The following is a 22884-nucleotide window of genomic DNA, read 5'->3' as shown; positions in this document are numbered from 1 at the left end:
AATCAAATTAACAAAGATTAAACACACAGAACAAATATTAAAAGAAGCAAAGGAAAAACAACAACACACAAGGGAATTCCTATAAGGATAACAGCTGATCTTTCAATAGAAACTCTTCAGGCCAGAAGGGAATGGCAGGGCATACTTAAAGTGATGAAAGAGAAAAACCTACAACCCAGATTATTATACCCAGCATTGATCTCATTCAAATATGAAGGAGAAATCAAAAGCTTTATAGGCAAGCAAAAGCTGAGAGAATTCAGCACCACCAAACCAGCTCTTCAACAAATGCTAAAGGATCTTCTCTAGACAGGAAACACAGAAAAGGTGCATAAACTCAAACCCAAAACAACAAAGTAAATGGCAATGGGATCATAAGTTCAGTTCAGTTCAGTCACTCAATTGTGTCCAACTCTTTGTGACTCCATGAATCGCAGCACACCAGCCCTCCTTGTCCATCACCAACTCCTGGAGTTTACTCAAACTCATGTCCATCAAGTCAGTGATGCCATCCAGCCATCTCATCTTCTATCATCCCCTTCTCCTCCTTCCCCCGATCACAGCATTAGGGTCTTTTTCAATGAGTCAGCTCTTCGCATAAGGTAGCCAAAGTATTGGAGTTTCAGCTTTAGCATCAGTCTTTCCAATTAACACCGAGGACTGATCTTTAAGATGGACTGGTTGGATCTCCTTGCAGTCCAAGGGACTCTCAAGAGTCTTCTCAACACCACAGTTCAAAAGCATCAATTCTTTGGTGCTCAACTTTCTTCACAGTCCACCTCTCACATCCAGTGGTCATGCCACGGTATCATACTTATCAATAACTACCTTAAATGCAAATGGTTTGAATGCCCCTACCACAAGACAAAGACTGGCTGAATGGATACAAAAACAAGGCCTCTATACATGCTGTCTACAAAAGAACCACCTCAAAACAAGGGACACATACAGACTGAAAGTGAAGGGCTGGAAGAAGAAATTTCATGCAAATGGAGACAAATAGAAAGCAGGAGTAGCAATACTCATATCAGATAAAATAGACTTTGAAATAAAGGCCATGAAAAGAGACAAAGAAGCACATGACATAATGATCAAAGTGTCAATCCAAGAAGAAGATATAACAATTATAAATACATATGTACCCAATATAGGATCACCACAATATATAAGGCCAATGCTAACAAGCATGAAAGGGGAAATTAATAGCAACACGGTAATAGTGGGAGACTTTAATACCCTACTCACACCTATGGATAGATCAAGCAAACAGGAAATTAGATAGGAGACACAAACTTTAAATGATACAATGGACCACTTATAACTGATTGATATCTCTAGGACATTTCAACCCCCAAAAATGAAATTCACCTTTTTCTCAAGTGCACATGGAACGTTCTCCAGGATAGATCACATCCCAGGGCATAAATCTAGCCTTGGTAAATTAAAAAAAAAAAAAAATGAAATCATTCCAAGCATCTTCTCTGATCACAATGTGGTCAGATTAGAAGAACTAAAGAGCCTCTTGATGAAAATGAAAGAAGAGAGTGAAAAAGCTGGCTTTAAGTTCAACATACAGAAAACTAAGATCATGGCATCTGGTCCCATCACTTCATGGCAAGTAGATGGGGAAACAGTGGAAACAGTGGCTGACTATTTTTCTGGGCTCCAAAATCACTGCAGATGGTGATTTCAGCCATGAAATTAAAAGACACTGGCTCCTTGGAAGGAAAGTTATTACCAACCTACAGAGCATATTAAAAAGCAGAGACATTACTTTATCAACAAAAGTCCGTGTAGTCAAGGCTATGGTTTTTCCAGTAGTCATGTATGGATGTGAGAGTTGGAATATAAAGAAGGCTGAGCCCTGAAGAATTGGTGCTTTTGAACTGTGGTGTTGGAAAAGACTCTTGCAAGTCTCTTAAACTGCAAGGAGATCCAACATGTCCATCCCAAAGGAGATTAGTCCTGGGCGTTCATTGGAGGGACTGATGTTGAAGCAGAAACTCCAATACTTTGGCCACCTGATGCAGAGAGTTGACTCATTTGAAAAGACCCTGATGCTGGAAAAGATTGAAGACATGAGGAGAAGGGGATGACAGAGGATGAGATGGTTGGATGGCATCATGGACACAATGGACTCTGGGAGTTGGTGATGGACAGGGAGCTGTGGTGTGCTGTGGTTCATGTGGTCGCAAAGAATCAGACATGATTGAGAGATTGAACTGAACTGAACAGGAAAAAAAAGCTATTAAAAATACAAAAATATGGAGGCTATACAACACGCCTCTGAATAACCAACAAACCACAAAATAAATCAAAATATGCATAGAAATGAATGAAAATGAAAACAAAACAACCCAAAACCTATTGGACTCAGTAAGCCCAGTGCTAAATGGAAGGTTCATAGCAAAACAGGCATACCTCAAGAAACAAAAGTCAAATAAATAACCCAACACTATACTGAAAACAAGTAGAAAAACAAGAAATGATGAACCCCAGGGTTAGTAGAAGGAAAAAAATCATAAAAATTAGGGCAGAAATAAATGAAAAGGAAACAAAGGAAACCATAGCAAAAATCAGCAAAGCTAAAATTTGTTCTTTGTGAAGATAAATAAAATTGACAAACCATTAGCCACACTCATCGAGAAAAAAAGGGAGAAGAATCAACTCAACAAAATTAGAAATGAAAGTGGATGAATCACAACAGACAACACAGAAATACAAAGAATCATAAGAGACTACTATCAGCAACTATATGCCAGTAAAATGGACAACTTGGAAGAAATGGACAAATTCTAGAAAAGTATAACTTTCCAAAATTGAACCAGAAGAAATAGAAAATCATAACAGACCTATTACAAGCATGGAAATTGTAACTGTAATCAGAAATCTTCCAGCAATCAAAAGCCCAGGACCACATGGCTTCACAGATGATTTCTACCAAAAATTTAAAGAACTAACATCTATCCTACTCAAACTCTTTCACAAAATTACAGAGGAAGGTAAAGTTCCAAACTCATTCTATGAGGCCACAATCACCCTAACACCAAAACCTGACAAAAGTGAAAGTGAAGTCTTTCAGTCGTGTCCGACTCTTTGCGACCCTGTGCACTATAGCCAGCCAGGCTCCTCTGTCCATGGGATTCTCCAGGCAAGAATACTGGAGTGGGTTGCCATTTCCTTCTCCAGGGGATCTTCCCAACCCAGGGATTGAACTCGGGTCTCCTGCACTGCAGGCAGATGCTTTATCCTCTGAGCCACCAGGGAAGCCCTTAAAAACCTGACAAAGATGCCACCAAAAAAGAAGCTACAGGCAATTTCACTGATGAACATAGACGGAAAAATCCTTAGCAAAATTCTAGCAAATAGAATCCAACAATATATTAAAAAGATCACACATCATGACCAAGTGGGCTTTATCCCAGTGATGCAAGGATTCTTTAATATCCACAAATCTGTTAATGTGACATGCCACATTAACAAATTGAAAGATAAAAACCATATGATTATCTCAATAGATGCAGAGAAAACCTTTGCAAAATTCAACATCCATTTATGATAAAAACACTCCAGAAAGCAGGAGTAGAAGGAACATACCTAAACATAATAAAAGCCATATATGATAAACCCACAGCAAACATTATGTTCAATGGTGAAAAATTGAAAGCATTTCTCCTCAAGTTAGGAACAAGACAAGGGTGGCCACTCTCACCATACTGTTCAACATAGTTTTGGAAGTTTTAGACATAGCAATTAGAGAAGAAAAAGAAATAAAGGAATCCAGATTGGAAAACAAGAAATAAAACTCTCACTGTTTGCAGATGACATGATCCTCTACATAAAAAACCCTAAAGACTGTACCAGAAAATTACTAGAGCTAATCAATGAATATAGTAAAGTTGCAGGATATAAAATTAACACACAGAAATCCGTTACATTCCTATACACGAAAAATGAGAAAACAAAAAGAGAAATTAGGGAAACAATTCCATTCACCATTGCAACAAAAAGAACAAAATACTTAGGAATAAATCCACCAAAAGGAAAAAAAAAAAACCTATATATAGAAAAGTATAAAACACTGATCAAAAAAGTCAAAGAGGACATAAATAGATGTTCAACATAGATACAACATGTTCATGGATTGGAAGATTCAATATAGTGAAAATGAGTATACTACCCAAAGCAATCTATAGATTCAATACAATCACCATCAAGCTACCAATGGTAATTTTCAGAGACCTAGAAGAAATTATTTCACAATTTTTATGGAAATACAATAAACCTCGAATAGCCAAAGCAATCTAGTGAAAGAAAAATGGAACTGGATGAATCAACCTGCCTGACTTCAGGCTCTACTACAAAGCCACAGTCATCAAGACAGTATGGTACTGGCACAAAGGCAGAAATATAGTCAATGGAACAAAATAGAAAGCCCAGAGATAAATCCATGCACTTATGTACACCTTATCTTTGACAAAGGAGGCAAAAATATACAATGGATTAAAGACAATCTCTTTAACAAGTGGTGCTGGGAAAACTGGTCAACCACTTGTAAAAGAATGAAACTGGAACACTTTCTAACACCATACACAAAAATAAATTCTAAATGGATTAAAGATCTAAACATAAGACCAGAAACTATAAAACTCCTAGAAGAAAACATAGACAAAACACTCTCCGACATAAATCACGGCAGGATCTTCCATGACCCACCTCCAAGATTAATGAAAATAAATGCAAAAATAAACAAATAGGACCTAAATAAACTTAAGAGCTTTTGCACAACAAAGGAAACTATAAGCAAGGTGAAAAGACAGCCTCCAGAATGGGAGAAAATAAAAGAAAACTAAGCGACTGACAAAGATTCAATCTCAAAAATATACAAGCAACTCCTCCAGCTCAATTCCAGAAAAATAAATGACCCAATTAAAAAAAATGGGCCAAGGAAGTAAACAGACATTTCTCCAAAGAAAACATACAGATGGCTAACAAACACATAAAAAGATGGTCACCATCACTCATTATCAGAGAAATGCAAATCAAAATCACAATGAGGTACCATCTCATGCCAGTCAGAATGGCTGCTATCAAAAAGTCTACAAACAATAAATGCTAGAGAGGGTGTGGAGAAAAGGAACCCTCTTACACTGTTGGTGGGAATGCAAACTAGTACAGCCACTATGGAGAACAGTGTGAAGATTCGTTAAAAATGAAACAGAACTGCCATACGATCTGGCAATCCCACTGCTCAGCATACATACTCAGGAAACCAGAATTGAAAGAGACACAGGTACCCCAATGTTCATCACAGCACTGTTTATAATAGCCAGGACATGGAAGAAACCTAGATGTCCATCAGTAGATGAATGGATAAGAAAGCAGTGGTACATATACACAATGGAATATTGCTCAGCCATAAAAAGAATGCATTTTAATCAGTTTTAATGAGGTGGATGAAACTCGGGCCTATTACACAGAGTGAAGTAAGTGAGAAAGATAATACCAATACAGTATACTAATGCATATATATGGAATTTAGAAAGATGGTAATGATGACCCTATATGCAAGACAGCAAAAGAGATAGAGATGTAAAGAACAGTCTTTTGGACTCTGTGGGAGAAGGCAAGTGTGGGATGATTTGAGAGGGTAGCGTTGAAGTGTATATTAGTATCTGTGAAGTGGATTGCCAGTCCAGGTTCGATGCATAAGACAGGGTGCTCAGGGCTGGTGCACTAGGATGACCCTGGGGATGGATGCAGAGGGAGGTGGAAGGGAGGTACTGGATGGGGAACACATGTGCACATGTCGCTAATTCATGTTGATGTTTGGCAAAAACCACTACAATATTGTAAGGTAATTAGCCTCCAATTAAAATAGATAAATTATAAACAGTGCTGCGATGAACATTGGGGTACATGTGTCTCTTTCAATTCTGGTTTCCTCGGTGTGTATGCCCAGAAGTGGGATTGCTGGGTCATAAGGTAGTTCTATTTGCAATTTTTTAAGGAATCTCCACACTGTTCTCCATAGTGGCTGTACTAGTTTGCATTCCCACCAACAGTGTAGGAGGGTTCCCTTTTCTCCACACCCTCTCCAGCATTTATTGCTTGCAGATTTTTGGATCGCAGCCATTCTGACTGGTGTGAAGTGGTACCTCATTGTGGTTTTGATTTGCATTTCTCTAATAATGAGTGATGTTGAGCATCTTTTCATGTGTTTGTTAGCCATCCGTATGTCTTCTTTGGAGAAATGTCTATTTAGTTCTTTGGCCCATGTTTATAATAGCCAGGACATGGAAACAACCTAGATGTCCATCAGCAGATGAATGGATAAGAAAGCTGTGGTACATATACACAATGGAGTATTACTCAGCTGTTAAAAAGAATTCATTTGAATCAGTTCTGATGAGATGGATGAATCTGGAGCCGATTATACAGAGTGAAGTAAGCCAGAAAGAAAAACACCAATACAGTATACTAACACATATATATGGAATTTAGGAAGATGGCAATGACGACACTGTATGCAAGACAGGGAAAGAGATACAGATGTGTATAACGGACTTTTGGACTCAGAGGGAGAGGGTGGGATGATTTGGGAGAATGACATTCTAACATGTATACTATCATGTGAATTGAATCGCCAGTCTATGTCTGACGCAGGATGCAGCATGCTTGGGGCTGGTGCATGGGGATGACCCAGAAAGATGTTATGGGGAGGGAGGTGGGAGGGGGGTTCATGTTTGGGAATGCATGTAAGAATTAAAGATTTTAAAATTTAAAAAATAAAAAACTAAAAATTAAAAAAAAAGGAAAGTAAAAAGTGAAAGTGAAAAAAAAATTAAAAAAAAATAAAATAAAATAGATAAATTAATTTTTAAAAGAAAAGAAACCAGATGTAAATACTGGTAAGTACATGATGTGTCACTTCTATGAGCTTATTTTTGTCACTAAAATTTGTCCTCTTGTTACAAAAAAAAGAAAGACAAGATAGGAAGTAATGTTCTACAACATTTAAATTTAAACAAAGTTCATTGGAAATGACCATGAAATTAAGGCACGAATGATATTTAATACTTTAATTTTGAAAAGTTTGGATTATTTCCTTTCTATCAAAAATTTATGAAAGAGTATTAGAAACTGATTTTATTTTGCCTCTGTGCATTAAGGTATTAATGAACATCAAATATTTACATATTCATATATTTATTTATCAATACATGTTTTGTACACATTATATACAAAATATTTTTTGGCTACTATTAGGATTAAAAAACTCAATCAACTATACATGTCTAGGATAGAGACTATAACTGAGTTAAATAGGATATAAACCTAAATAAGTATATTAAATAATATAAACCTAAATACAAAAGGGGAAACAAAAGTATCTTAAACAAAGCTCATCGATAGATAAAATGCTGCAGAATTTCAGAGACAGGAGAAACATCTGTATCTGAGGGACAAAGGAGGAATTTACACTTGAACCAGGAAGCAGAATTATTTGCAGGGAAATAGGAAGTTGAAATTATTCAAGTCTATAAGATAATTATTAGAAAATATATAGAAATATATTTAGAAAATTGAGTTGATTTCCCTGTGCTATACAGTAAGTCCTTATTAGTTATCTGTTCTATATATAGTAGTGTGCATAGGTCAGTCCCAATCTCCCAATTTATCCCTTCCCTCCCTTTATGTTTTGGTAATCATGTTTGTTTTATACATTATAATTCTATTTTTGCTTTGTGTATAAATTCATTTTTACCCTTTGTTTAGATTCCACATATAAGCAATATTCCAATATAAGCATATATTTGTTTTTATCAGACTGCACTCAGTATGACAATCTCTAGATCCATCCATGTTATGGCAAAAGGCATTATTGCATTATTTTTTATGGTTGAATAATATTCCATTGTATATATATCCCACATTATTTTCATCCATTCATTCAGTGATTGACCTTTAGGTTGTATTGGGATGCATGTATGTTTTTGAATTCTGATTTTCTGCAGATGTATATCCTGGAGTGAAACTGCTGGCCAATTTGACATCTCTACTTTTACTTTTTTAAGGAACCTCCATACTGTTCCCCATAGTGACTGTATCAATTTACAGGCCCATCAACAATGCACTTATTCTCAAAACAGAAATAGACTCACAGGTGTAGAAAACAAATGTATAGTTACCAGTGAGGAAAACAGGGGTGAGGAGAGGGATAAATTGGAGGACTAGAATTGACATATACACATTGGTGTGCTCATGCTCAGTCATGTCCAACTCTTTGTGACCTCATGGACTGTAGCCCATCAGGCTCCTTTGTCCATGGAATTTTCCAGGCAAGCATACTGAAGTAGGTTGCTATTTCCACCTCCATGAGATCTTCCTGACCCACGGATCTAACCCATGTCTCCTGTATCTCCTGCACTGGCATGTGGATTCTTTAGCACGGTGCCACATGGGAAGTCTATGTACACACAATTATATACAAAATATATAACTAATAAAGACCTACCATATAAGACAGGGAGCTCTTCTCACTATCTGTAATGACATACATGGGATTCTCACTATCTGTAATGACATACATGGGAAAAGAATATAAAAAAAGAGTGGATATATGTATACGTATAACTGTTTTACATTTCTGTACAGCAGAAATTAAAACTATTGTAAATCAACCATATTCCAATAAAGTTAGAAAAATATAAAAACAAATCTATGCTAAGTGAAATGTCAGACAGAGAAAGACAAATACTGTATAATATCATTCTTACATGAGGAATATAAAAATGTACAATTAATGAATGTAACAAAAATGGAAATGGACTCATAGATATAGAAAACAAACTAGTGGTTATGGGGAGGGGTGGATGATGAGGGGAAGGAGGGGCAAGATAGTAGTAGGAGATTAAGAGGTACAAATTATTATGTATAGGTATAAAGATATATTGTACAACACAGAGAATATAGTCAGTATTTTATAAAAATATAAATGGAGTATAAACTTTAACCCATAACCCAATACTGTACAACAAGTGTATCTCAATTAAAAATTGTTACAAGGAAATATATAAAAAATATATAGCAACAAGAAAATATTTGGCCCAGAAAAAGGAATAATATATTCTTATATTTTCATACTAAAATGTATATTCTTTCTCCCATGGATTATTAATATCTTCAGTTCCAGAACATACTTTGCAGTTTATATCCTAAAATCATTAATTTTTACAAAATAACTCAAATTTTAAAAATTGATTTTAGAAAGATAAAGGATATGACATTTGCTTTTTGAGAATCTGATTCCCCTAATATGAGTTTTGCACATTTTCTCATTGTGCATTAAAAATTATCAAAGCATGTCTGACCACAAATAGCAGGATATTTTAAAGTAAAAAATATAGCAATTTATTATTTGTTTCAGGGCACATATTTTCTTGTTTATATATACAATGAGAGAAAGAGAAAGAAAGAGATTGCAGAAAAGATTTTAACAACAATTTCACACACTTTTTACAGAATGGAAAAATAATTGGATATTTTCCTTAAATATTAGGATTTCATGAATAAAGACAAAGAGAAATGGATTTTTAGATCTATTTTTTCTATTCTATATTGAAACTATAGATAAGTATCTCAAATTAATTCTGTGTTTTGTGATATGAATATGTACATTCATATTCATGTGTATTTATAGTTCTTTATCATTTGAATCAAGTCTTGAAGGAAAAGCAAATGGTTAATTATAACATTGCATTTCTTGAGAGATGACTCCATAATAGCTTAAGTTTGTTAGTAAAACAAAATATAAAATTCATTTTTAAATACTGCAGTCATATGAAAATCTTTGATTAAGAAGAAACATGCAGAGTTGTTGCTTTTTTACTAACATCTTAGAAAATCCTATCTAAAAAATGTATTTACTAACTAGTAATTCTAAAAATAATTGCATTAAATTTGATCTCATGAAGAATTCATAAGATCTAATTTAACATTATTCCTGTTTTTTGAAATGCAAGTTTTTTCATGTTGGTTTATAATGAGTTTGCAAAATAAAAATAATAAACTAATACAAATTCATGTTTGAAACTGGTTTGAAACAATGATTTTGAATAGTAAAACTACAACATTTTATAACCACTTTGCAAGAGGTATGATACATTTTTTGACTTTTTGTTTCTTTTAGTTTTCTTGTTCTATACCAAATCATGTACTAAATCTGAAAACATACACCTTAGTTTCCTTGGGGAGATATGTATTTAGTTTCCTTGCTATTTTATAATGATATTTAAAATTTTTTCTCAATGGCATGAACTTTTTAAGAAGCCTTGGAAGACAAAGTTACATTTTTACATTAATTGTTTAACAAAAATCACCCTCCCCAAATCAAAGATAGTATTTTAATTTTTTTCCAAATCAAATTATTCTTAGTTTCTCCAAGGTTCTAGTCTTGAGTTCTCAGACAACTTACAAGCGTCCAAAGGACCAAGATGAAAAACATCTCACTTCCTTGTTCTGCAGTCAGAGAGTTTTTGTACTACCTTTCTATATTGATTAAAAATATTTTTCTTTCTATCTGATTCTCTAACCTTTCTATCTTGATGACTCCTTTTTATTTACCTGATTAGGTTTAGATTAAAAATCATAGCTTAGGACATTTTAATGACACCATCTATTCAGGAAACTGCTCTGAAGCCCTATACTATGTGCGCACCTAAAAGATGTTGCTTAATTGCCCACTGGAGATTTTTAAGATAATTATGCCACTGTTTCTCACAAAAAATCACCAATACATGCTCACACGCACCAGCACACCTCCACTGCCACCACTCTCCTACATAGGTAGGAGAGGCATCATACACTTATAAATATAATCACACATTTTTCATCCTTTGTATGCTTGTATGGATAAAATAACTCTTCATAGGTTCTAGATTGAGGAAAAGAACCCTAGTAAGTGAAGTAAAGTCATACTATATTAAATTTTAACATACCACCAGAAACCACCTTATAAGTCTTTGAAGTGAAGTGAAGTCGCTCAGTCATGTCCGATTCTTTGTGACCCCATAGACTGTAGCCTATCAGGCTCCTCCGTCCATGGGATTTTCCAGGCAAGAGTGCTGGAGTGGATTGCCATTTCCTTCTCCAGGGGATCTTCCCGACCCAGGAATCGAACCCGGGTCTCCCGCATTGCAGGCAGACGTTTTACTGTCTGAGCCACCAGGGAAGGCCTTATAAGTCTTTAGGTGGAATCAATCTTCTTATCTGTAATTTTCCTAGGTTCAACATTGATTTCTATAACTTTTTTCGTGGACAATCAATTTGAAATGTGTGACAATAGTAGTTGGCACAGAGTTTTATGAAATGGATGGATGCCTTCACATTTTTTACTTAAACTGTCATTGCCCCTTTCCTAACCTGTATTTTTCTCCCTTGGTTAGAGAACCAAAGGATCTAGTTCTCAAGTTTTGTTTTTATCTTTGCATTTCTCCTCTCTTGAGGATATGGTGATGAGTTCTGTCACTGTGTAAGTGTTGAGGAAACTAAAATTATATGATCCTTTAAGATGTGTTTCTGACTGTCCCTGTGTTCCTTAGAGACTCCAGGTCTAAGGTGAAGATTCGAATTCAAAATTGTTAATGTTTCATAACATCATAAAATACTAAAGCTAGAAGGTATATGAAAAATAATCCTATTCTTATTCCCAGTGTCAGACTTTATTTTTTGGGGCTCCAAAATCACTGCAGATGGTGACTGCAGCCATGAAATTAAACGACGCTTACTCCTTGGAAGAAAAGTTATGACCAACCTAGATAGCATATGCAAAAGCAGAGACATTACTTTGCTGACTAAAGTCTGTCTAGTCAAGGCTATGATTTTGCCAGTAATGTATGGATGTGAGAGTTGGACTGTGAAGAAGGCTGAGCACTGAAGAATTGATGCTTTTGAACTGTGGTGCTGGAGAAGACTCTTGAGAGTCCCTTGGACTGCAAGGAGATCCAATCAGTCCATTCTGAAGGAGATCAGCCCTGGGATTTCTTTGGAAGGAATGATGCTAAAGCTGAAACTCCAGTACTTTGGCCACCTCATGTGAAGAGTTGACTCATTGGAAAAGACTGGATGCTGGGAGGGATTGGGGGCAGAAGGAGAAGGGGACGACAGAGGATGAGATGGCTGGATGGCATCACTGACTCAATGGACGTGAGTCTGAGTGAACTCCGGGAGTTAGTGATGGACAGGGAGGCCTGGCGTACTGCGATTCATTGGGGTCGCAGAGAGTCAGACACGACTGAGCGACTGAACTGAACTGATGTGAAAGAAAACAGTTTCAAAGTGTTAAAGCCTATCCCAAAGTCACAGAGTTTGTTAGCAGCTGAAGATGGACAGAAACCTAGACCTGATCTAACATAACCTTCTGCAGCTAATTGGATATGGAATTTTTCATATGTCAGAGTAGTGACAGTGTAACAATACATCATTCTCCTTGATTAATGACCATAATGAAAGACTTGTTTAACACAATGAAAGTTAATGCACCGAGCAAATTTATTGAGTTTTAAAAGTTTTGATATCTTTCTGTCTGTGCTCTACTTGTATTTTAAGTACGGACTATTAAATCTGCTTGTGTTACAGTTCAGTTCAGTTCAGTTCAGTTCAGTAGCTCAGTCGTGTCTGACTCTTTGCAACCCCATGAATCGCAGCACGCCAGGCCTCCCTGTCCATCACTAACTCCCGGAGTTCACTCAGAGTCACTTCCATCGAGTCAGTGATGCCATCCAGCTATCTCATCCTCTGTCGTTCCCTTCTCCTCCTGCCCCCAATCCCTCCCAGCATCAGAGTCTTTTCCAATGTTATAGTTACCAGGTCTATAATACCTGGTTACTCAGGAGGCCATAAAGAAGAAAAAACAAGGACCTCAAAGATGAATAATTATGTTGGAAAGGCTATAGTTAGGGACAATTCACTCATATGTTAGAGAAAACTGTGTTGTGTTCATGTATGTGTTAAATTTATACATGCAACAAATGAAAATTATCCTATATGTTCATTTAGAAATATTTTAAAACTACAAAGTAAAGGGGAACTGAAAAGAAAAAAATGCTACGATTTAAAAATTAAATATTAATTTTAGACATTTATGAGAACTCATTAACATTTACAACTAGTGATTTTTTTATTAGAACTTTTGTTTTACAGGAGCCTTTATAATCACCATCTTAATTTGGCCCCATAATAACTGTGGGACAAAGGCAACGGAAAATTTGTTTTCTTCATATTACTAGGGAGTCAACATGGCTAAATGATTTGTCCAAGATGAATAAACTAAGTTGTTTAAATCTTAGACCAGAACTCATCTATTATACATCAAATTAACACTTTCACTCACTTTCAATACCAAATTATTTATAAAAATACAATTATCTGTAACACACATGGTATGATTATTTGTGTACTATTTATTGTTTGTCTCATTTCCTCTCTTTCGCAGAAATCTTCCTTAAAAGGAAACTATTATCATTAACTCCCACCAAATGCATTTCAAAATAGCACAATTCTGTCTCTAAAGTATATCTCAAACAACCTAAGGTCCTCCATACAGTCTGAGATCCAGCATAACCTGATCTAGAACTGATGTGAGAAGCAAGAAGTTTATACCCAGGTCTACCAAGTATGGAGGAATGTGCCAACCCTAATATGTATTACCAATAATTTCTAAAAAGATGATTTTATTACATAGGTTAATCCCTGCCATATTCCAAATTGGTTCTTATTCAGACAGGGTTCATGGTGAACATGGGGTTAGTCATGATGCATTAATCTCAATTTACACTGTGAGGGCTTCCCTAATAGCTCAATTGGTAAAGAATCTGCCTGTAGTGCAGGAGACCCTGATTTGATTCCTGGATTGATTCCTGGGTTGGGAAAATCCGCTGGAGAAGGGATAGCCTACCCACTCCAGTATTCTTGGGCTTCCCTTGTGGTTCAGCTGGTAAAGAAACTGCCTGCAATGTGGGAGGCCTTGGTTTCATCCCTGTGTTGGGACGATGCCCTGGAGAAGGGAAAGGTTCCACTTCAGTATTCTGGCCTGGAGAATACCATGGACTGTATAGGCCATGGGTCACAAAGAGTCTGATATGACTGAGCAACTTTCACTTTCACTGTGAATGCAAGACACTATTTTCAAATTGACTATGTTCAATCATTTTTTTCGAGGGGGCATGATATTGTCAAGACTCAACAAACTTTATGCTGCTACTTTCCAGTTTCTTCAATCATCATAGCTAGAGAGTATGGCTTTTCTCTCTACCTTATTGAGACCTAGTTTTCACTATGGAACTTGTGGTTTGGATAGTTGAAGCCCTTGACCCAATATTAGTCCTTAACCCAATATTAGCTGAAAGAGATTTCAGCACTTATATTTTCCAATCCACATCCCTTCCTCTAGAATATATGCTTTTAGTATGTTCATTGAAAGTGCTGAATTTAGTAGGATGCATTTCTTAGGGCACAATACTTTACACTTTCAATGTGAATTCCCAGCAATTCTATCTACCTTTCAATTTTTTTTATGCAGATTCACAGCTTTTACATTTACCCTTGGACTTTGGTATAGTTTTGTTTTCAGATATTAAATTTCCATCTACATTAAATCATTTATCTAAAATCTAATTTAATCTGTATATCATACCTGCAGTTTAGACTTCTCTGGTAAAACACTAAAAGTATTTAGAGAATCATTACTGACCACAATGTTACTAACCAAAAACTCAAGAACAATAAGAAAATTAGAAAATATGCAATTTCATGGAAAATTTTTTTTAAATATAAATAATGTATGATTAACAGACAAAATTGATTTCATTATAATAAGGATAGTAACAATACATGGAATAACTACTTGGCTGTGCCAGGAGATAGCCACTGGGGTTTACATACCTCAAATCTCTTAACCTTCACAATAAATTATGAAATTACACAAAATAATGCTCTTGATTCCACTCTTTACAGTCATACTAATTTATTCCTAACTCATGTTCCATCAAAATGTTTTATATTTATTATTTTCTTGAAACAAAATCTAAATTCCTTGTATTTTCTCCCTTCAATCAAGTCATCCTCCATCAAATCCATTATTAAGTAAAACTGGTTCTGCTTTCAACATATATTTCAAATCTATCCAGTCCTTTATCCATGGGCCCAGATGTACCATAAGTCAACATTATATCTGGCCAGGAATACTGCATTTGTCACTTCTTCATAGAATTATTCTTCAGAGAGTATGTCAGAATTAATTTTTATAAGGTAAATTTGGTCTTGTTTTTCCCATTTTGGGGGCTTTCCTGGTGGCTCAGATGGTTAAGAATCTACCTTCAATGTGGGAGATCCGGGTTCAATCCCTGTGTTGGGGAGATCCCCTGGAGAAGGGAATGTCTACCCATTCCAATATTCTTTCCTGGAGAATTCCATACACAGAGGAGCCTAGTGGGCCAGAGTCCATGGGGTCACAAGGAGTCGGACACAAATAAGCAACTAACACTTCCCTGTATTCAAATCCTCCAACATATTCTCATTGAACTTCAAATATAATGTAAACTGTGATGTCACCTTCCAAGTCTTACATAACGGGGTGTATGTTAATGACTGTCTTGTCCAACTCTTTGCGATCCCATGAACTGTAGCCTGCCGGAATGGGGTTCCTGCCTATAAACATGGTGTCATTTTATAGAACTATCCCACAGCAACAATGGCTTTCTTCCTACTCCTCACTGTGAGTCTGTGTGTGTGTGTGTGTGTGTGTGCTCAGTTGTGTCCAACTCTTTGCATCCACATGGACTCTAGCCCACCAGGTTCCTGTGTCCATGGGATTTACTGGGCAAGAACATTGAGGTGTGTTGCGATTTCCTTCTCCACTCCTCCACTGTAATACCACTTTTGCCCATTACTTTCTCTCTGCTGGTTCCTTACCTGAAAAACAATCACTGAGATGTTTTAATTGGCCAGCAAATTCCAATTTTAAAGTTTCTGTTCAAATGTAATTTCCACAGAAAATTTTTCCCAAAGTAGTTCATCTAACGCTTCATTACCAACTATTATGTCTTTCTATTTGCTGTACAACATATTTACAAACTGAAATGATTTTTGTTTTATGAATCTTTCTATTTCTTATATATTCCAAATAGAACTAAGATCCTTGATGGATCTGACATTGCCTATCTTTATTTCACTGTCTTCTGGGCCTGAAACAGTCTTACATATAGAAAAAAAATAATCAAGTAAAATGCCATTTCGTGTTGAAATTAGGTGAATGGTGACTTGCATCTTACACAGAGTAGGATTCTAATGTCAAACAGGAAACTAAAATTACATATAGTCATGGCATCTGGTCCCATTACTTCATGGGAAATAGATGGGGAAACATTGGAAACAGTGTCAGACTTTATTTTTGGGGGGCTCCAAAATCACTGCAGATGGTGAGTGCAGCCATGAGATTAAAAGATGCTTACTCCTTGAAAAAAAAGTTATGACCAATCTAGATAGCATATTCAAAAGAAGATACATTACTTTGCCAACAAAGGTCCATTTGGTCAAGGCTATAGTTTTTCCAGTGGTCATGTATGGATGTGAGAGTTGAACTGTGAAGAAAGCTGAGCACCAAAGAATTGATGCTTTTGAACTGTGGCTTTGGAGAATACTCTTGAGAGTCCCTTGGACTGCCAGGAGATCCAACGAGTCCATTCTAAAGGTGATCAGCCCTGGGATTTCTTTGGAAGGAATGATGCTAAAGCTGAAACTCCAGTACTTTGGCCACCTCATGTGAAGAGTTGACTCATTGGAAAAAACTCTGATGCTGGGAAGGATTGGGGGCAGGAGGAGAAGGGGATGACAGAGGATGAGATGGCTGGATGGCATCACCGACTCCATGGATGTGAGTTTGAGTGAACTCTGGGAGTTGGTGATGGACAGGGAGGCATAGCGTGCTGCGATTCATGGAGTCACAGAGTCGGACACAACTGAGTGACTGAACTGAACTGAATGGTGATTTCAAATTACATTTAAAGAGTTAATTGAATGATAATTGATTTTCAGAAATTTTGTTGTTTTTTGTAAAATCTCAACATGAATCAGTCATAGGTATACATATACCCCTTCTCTTTTGAACCTCCCTCCCATATCCCTCCCCTTCCCACCTCTCTAGATTGATGCAGAGGCCCTGTTTGAGTTTCCTGAGCCATACAGCAAATTCCTGTTGGTTATCTATTTTACCTTTGGTAATATAAGTTTCCATTTTACTCTTTCCATACATCTCACCCTCTCTATCCCTCTCCCCATGTCCATAAGTCTGTTCTCTATGTCTGTTTCTCCATTGCTGCCCTGTAAGTAAATTCTTCAGTACCATTTTTCTAGAGTCCATATATGTGCATTAGAATACAATATTTATCTCTTTCTGACTTACTTCATTCTATATAATAGGTTCTAGTTTTATTCACCTCATTAGAACTGACTCGAAGGCATTTCTTTTTGTGGCTGAGTAAAATTCCATTGTGTATATGCACCACAGCTTGTTTATCCATTCTTCTGTCAATGAACATCTAGGTTGCTTCTATATTCTAGCTATTATAAACTGTGCTTCAAGGAACAATGGGATACATGTGTCTTTTTCAATTTTGGCTTCCTCAGGGTTCATGCCTAGGAGTGGGATTGCTGTGTCATATGTTGGTTTTATTCCTAGTTTTTAAAAGAATCTCAATACTGTCTTCCTTAGTGGCTGTATCAATTTACATTCCCACCAACAGTACAGGAGCATTCCCTTTTCTCCACATCCTCTCCAACATTTACTGTTTTTAGACTTTTTTATGATGGCCATTCTGACCAGTGTGAGGCAATATCTCATTGTGGTTTTGATTTACATTTCTCTAATAATGAATGATGATGAGCATCTTTTCATGTGTTTGTTAGCCATCTGTATATCTTCTTTAGAGAAATATCTATATAGGTCTTTTCCCCACTTTTTGATTGGGTTGTTTGCTTTTCTAGCATTGAGTACTATGAGTATTTTATATTTTGGAAATTAATCCTTTGTCAGTTGTTTCATTTGCTATTATTTTCTTCCATTCTGAGGGTTGTCTTTTCACCTTGCTTATAGTCTCCTTTGCTATGCAAAAGCTTTTAAGTTTAATCAGGTCCAACTAGTTTACCTTTGTTTTTATTTCCATTGCTTTAGGAGGTGGGTCACAGAGGATCTTGCTTTGATTTATGTCATTGAGTGTTCTGCCTATGTTTTCTTCAAAGAATTTTATAGCTTCTGTTCTTCCATTTAGGTCTTTAATCCATTTTGAGTTTATTTTTGTGTATGGTGTTAGGAAGTGTTTTAATTTCACTATTTTACATGTAGCTGTTCAGTTTTATCAGTACCATTTATTGAAGAGGCTGTCTTTGCCCTGTTGTATATTCTTGCCTCCTTTGTAAAAACTAAAGTATCCATAGGTGAATGGGTTTCTTTCTGGCTTTATATCTTGTTCCATTGGTCTATATTTCTGTTTTTGTGCCAGTACCATAGTGTGTACCAGAACCATACTACAGATGACTGCAGCTTTGTAGCATAATCTGAAGTCAGGAATGTTGATTTCTCCAGCTCCATTCTTAAGATTGCTTTGGCTGTTCACTTTCTTTTGTGTTTCCATATGATTTATTTTTTTTGCTCTAGTTCTATGAGAATTGTCATTGGTAATTTGATAGGGATCCCACTGAATCTGTAGATCGTGTTTGGTAGTAGAGTCATTTTCATAACATTGATTCTTCTTACCCAGGAACATGGAATATCTCTCCATCTATTTATGTCTTCTTTGATTACTTTCATTAGTGTCTTATAATTTTTTTGTGTACAGTTCTTTTGTCACCTTAGATCAATTTCTTCCTAGATATTTAATTCTTTTTGTTGCAGCGGTGAATGGGATTGATTTCTTAATTTCTGTTTCTGATCTCTGTTGTTAGTATATAGAAATGAAAATTATTTCTGCGTATTGATTTTGTATCACAAAACTTTGCTAAATTCACTGATTCAGTTCAGTTCAGTTCAGTCGCTCGGTCATGTTTGACTCTTTCTGATCCCATGGACTGCAGCATGCCAAGCTTCCCTGTTCATCATCAACTTTGGAGCTTACTCAAACTCATGTCCATTGAGTTGGTGATGCCATTCAACCATCTCAGTCTCAGTCGTCCCCTTCTCTTCTACCTTCAATCTTTCCCAGCATCAGTTTTTTTTCAAATGAGTCAATTCTTTGAACTTTTATTGAAGTCAATTTACGGTGTAATTTGTGGTTGTGTGTCAGTTGCTCTGTCTTTTCTGACTGTGCGACTGCATGGACTCTAGCTCTCCAAGATCCTCTGTCCATGGGCTTCTTAGGCAAGAAAACTGGAGTGGGTTGCCATTCCCTTCTCTAAGATAATTTAAGCTTATTGATTTATAAATTGTAACAGATTGTTACTTCTCAGAGGATAGTGTTTGAATCTTGTATGTCCATTGTATACTATAATTTATAGCATATTATTTATAAGACAAAATATTTGTTAAATAAGTGAATTCAATGTTTTAAACCAAAAGATATTGTTTTTCTTTTAAAATGTTTACTTTCCTCATCTTCCTCTTGTCCACGTCTTACTCTTATACTGGAAATAAAGAAAATAGATTTGTTCACACCTCAAGCTCTTTCTTTTGTAGCACATAAGCCATGTTGCCACCTTTTGTTCCTAAATATTTCATAGATTTAAACATTTTAGAGACAATGTAAGAACTTTCTATAACTTCACATTGCCTACAGGAAAAAGTCTATATTCCTTAATAGAGGAATATCGACAAAAAAATCTTCACCCTAATTTACTTTCTTAGGCTTTCTGTCAGTCACTTCAACACTCAGTCTACCAATTCTGCACCCAACATCTTTACTCTATGCCTATTTCAGTGAATCCACAACTTTAATATCCTGAGTTTTTATTTAATATTTGTGTTTTGCCCCAATGTATACCAGCCCGTGATGATGCAAATATAATTAGTAAGGCACCATCCCTATTTATTGCCTATCTGTTTGACTGTTAATCTTTCACAAATTTTTTTCTGTCTCTCTCACACTAGTGAAATGATACTCATTTTTCATGATCTGCTTTTTCTTGAAAGGTATTTCCAATGTCAAAGAAAGAACTAATTGTGTTTGCCCTCCGTATGCCCATAACATTTTGTCCAAATCATTGGAACAGCCCTAGCAATTATGAATATAGTTAGTTATATAAATTTATTGTTCCCCATTTGTTGCTGTCATTGGGATCAGGGACCATATTTTACTCATATATAATTCCCAGCAAAATATACTGTGGCTTACACATAACATATATGCAATAATCTATTGAATAACAATTTTATTTTAAAAATAATAAAGTAGCCATATGTTTACAATGTCACTAATTCATATTCCTGCCTCACCATAAAAAAACATTATCTGGAATTTTGTAGAAGAATATGTTATATATATAGCACATAGTTAGAACAGATAGTTCTAACTTTATGCCTACATATATGCAAAAGAAATTAGGAACTGATGATTTCTGATCTTATTTCAATTTGATACTTACCTGTCATCTATATGAAATATTTTAATGTTAAATGTATAAAAGGGATACCCATAGTTAGAAAAATCACTATGATAAACAAAATTATGTGCAAAATAGAAAATATTCAGATAAAAATTAACTTCAACCTTAATTATAAATAATATGCTCATAGATTACTCATATAAAATTTGTAAGGTAATATGTCATATTTTACTTGGAGTAATATTGATACCTGTAAACTGCTGAAAAGAAACTCTTTTAAAATACTTTCTTTCCTTGAGACATACCTTTTCTGCTATTGATTTTCCCTACAATGAATTTTATGATGTTCTTTGAGAAATACTGATAATATAAGAATATTAGCATGTTTATGACTGTGGCATTATCTCCTAAAATTCTCATATTACTTTTAAATGATTTTGAATATTTTTATATTATAAATTATGTCTCAATAATCAATTTTGAAGAAAAGTGTGTGATATTTTTATAAATATATCTGATATAGGGGTTTCCAAGTGGCTCAATGGTAAAGAATCCACCTGCCAATGAAGGAGACGTAGGGGACATGGGTTCAATCACTGGATCAGAAAGATTCCTTGAAGAAGGAAATGGCAGCCCACTCCAGTATTATAGCCTGGAAAATCTCATGGACAGAAGAGCTTTATATGTGCGTGTGTGTGTGTGTGTGTGTGTGTGTGTGTGTGTGTGTAGCTTCTTTCACTGAAAGACACATTAGAATGTATTTTGTATAAAAACATTAAAATTACTTTTACACTTAAATTGTCTTTTCTGGAAAATGTTATCCATTTAGACACAAAGTAGAAAGAATATATACATATCATTTGATGTTTACTCCATGGTACACAAAAGGAAAAAGAAAAGTGTACCTTGAAGTACACTGGCCTCTGGCACAAACAAATGAAGAATGACACACACAAAAAAACAAATCTTTTTATAGGTTTGTGACCATTTATTAAATGAAAATTAAGAGACATGGTGCATCAAAATTATCCAGCTGTGTTCATTTACTTGAAGATCTAGGGCAGGAGGAGAAGGGGACGACAGAATGAGACGGTTGGATTGTATCACTGACTCAATGGACATGGGTTTGTGTGGACTCCCGGAGTTGGTGATGGGCAGGGAGACCTGGCATGCTGTGGTTCATGGGGTTGCAAACAGTCGGACATGACTGAGCGACTGAACTGAACTAGAAAGCAGAAAACTGAGCATAAAATAATTTTTTTAAAAAATAATGTGTTTAGTTCATTAGAGACATAAAAGTTTCCATGTTGATGGCGGGGGGGGGGGACATAAGATTTAGGAAATAAGCACTATAAAGTAATTATAAAACAGTTTTTACTGTGACATATTAACATTTATATTACTATTTCAGCACACATAGGCACATTCATGTACATAGACACATATGGAGAAAGAGAAACATATTAAATACTTGATTTCATTATGTCCATCAAGGAAAGCTCCATAAGTATAGCATTAAATTAGAAATTATATCATACTCTCCTGGTTTTCTTCCTTCTCTTTCTCATCCTCTTTTACTAGCCTTTCTCATTCATGAAATACTGAGTTTTGAATTGTCCAGGGTTCAGTGTCAATTCACACTTTCTCTGTGCTCAGTCCCTTAATATTCTCATCCATGGCCATATTTTATATACTGCCTCTACAGAGATGACTACAAAACTATCCTCCAGCCAAATCTCTCTCCTATATTTAACAGTATGATATAGAACTATATTTAGAATAGTCTATGTGATTTCTTTAAGAAATTTTAAATCTGAACTGCTCAAAACAGAAAACAGTTTTCTTTTATTACCCACTACCTGATCTTTCCCCATATCCTTAATTGAAACCACCACTCATTCAGTTGTTCCATCTAAAAATTCTTCAGACTCAAAAATTAACAGAATTTTTTTTATATCTGAGATTTAGAATCTTTAATCTTGTCATAATTATATGTTTTGAATTGTTGTCAGAAAATGAGTAGGATAATTTGCTTTTGAGGAAACTGTCAACGTTTCCAGTTTCATTAGTTATACACATGATAAATGAGGTGATAATTAGAAAAATACTTAACAGCCATTTGGAAAAGACAATAACTTTATCTTAATTTAAAAAAAAAAAAGAAAAAGAAGAATAGGTCGGGAGGAGGGGAAGATGGAGAGAGAGAAGAACAAGAAAGAACTGCAAAACAGCTCATTGGTTCAGTTCATTTCAGTTTAGTTCAATTGCTCAGTCGTGTCCGATTCTTAGCGA

The sequence above is a fragment of the Ovis aries genome, chromosome 1 (assembly GCF_016772045.2).
Source record: "Ovis aries strain OAR_USU_Benz2616 breed Rambouillet chromosome 1, ARS-UI_Ramb_v3.0, whole genome shotgun sequence".
In the NCBI taxonomy this organism is placed as follows: domain Eukaryota; kingdom Metazoa; phylum Chordata; class Mammalia; order Artiodactyla; family Bovidae; genus Ovis; species Ovis aries.
The sequence above is the reverse complement of the archived record's forward strand: the minus strand, read 5'-3'. Positions refer to the sequence as shown.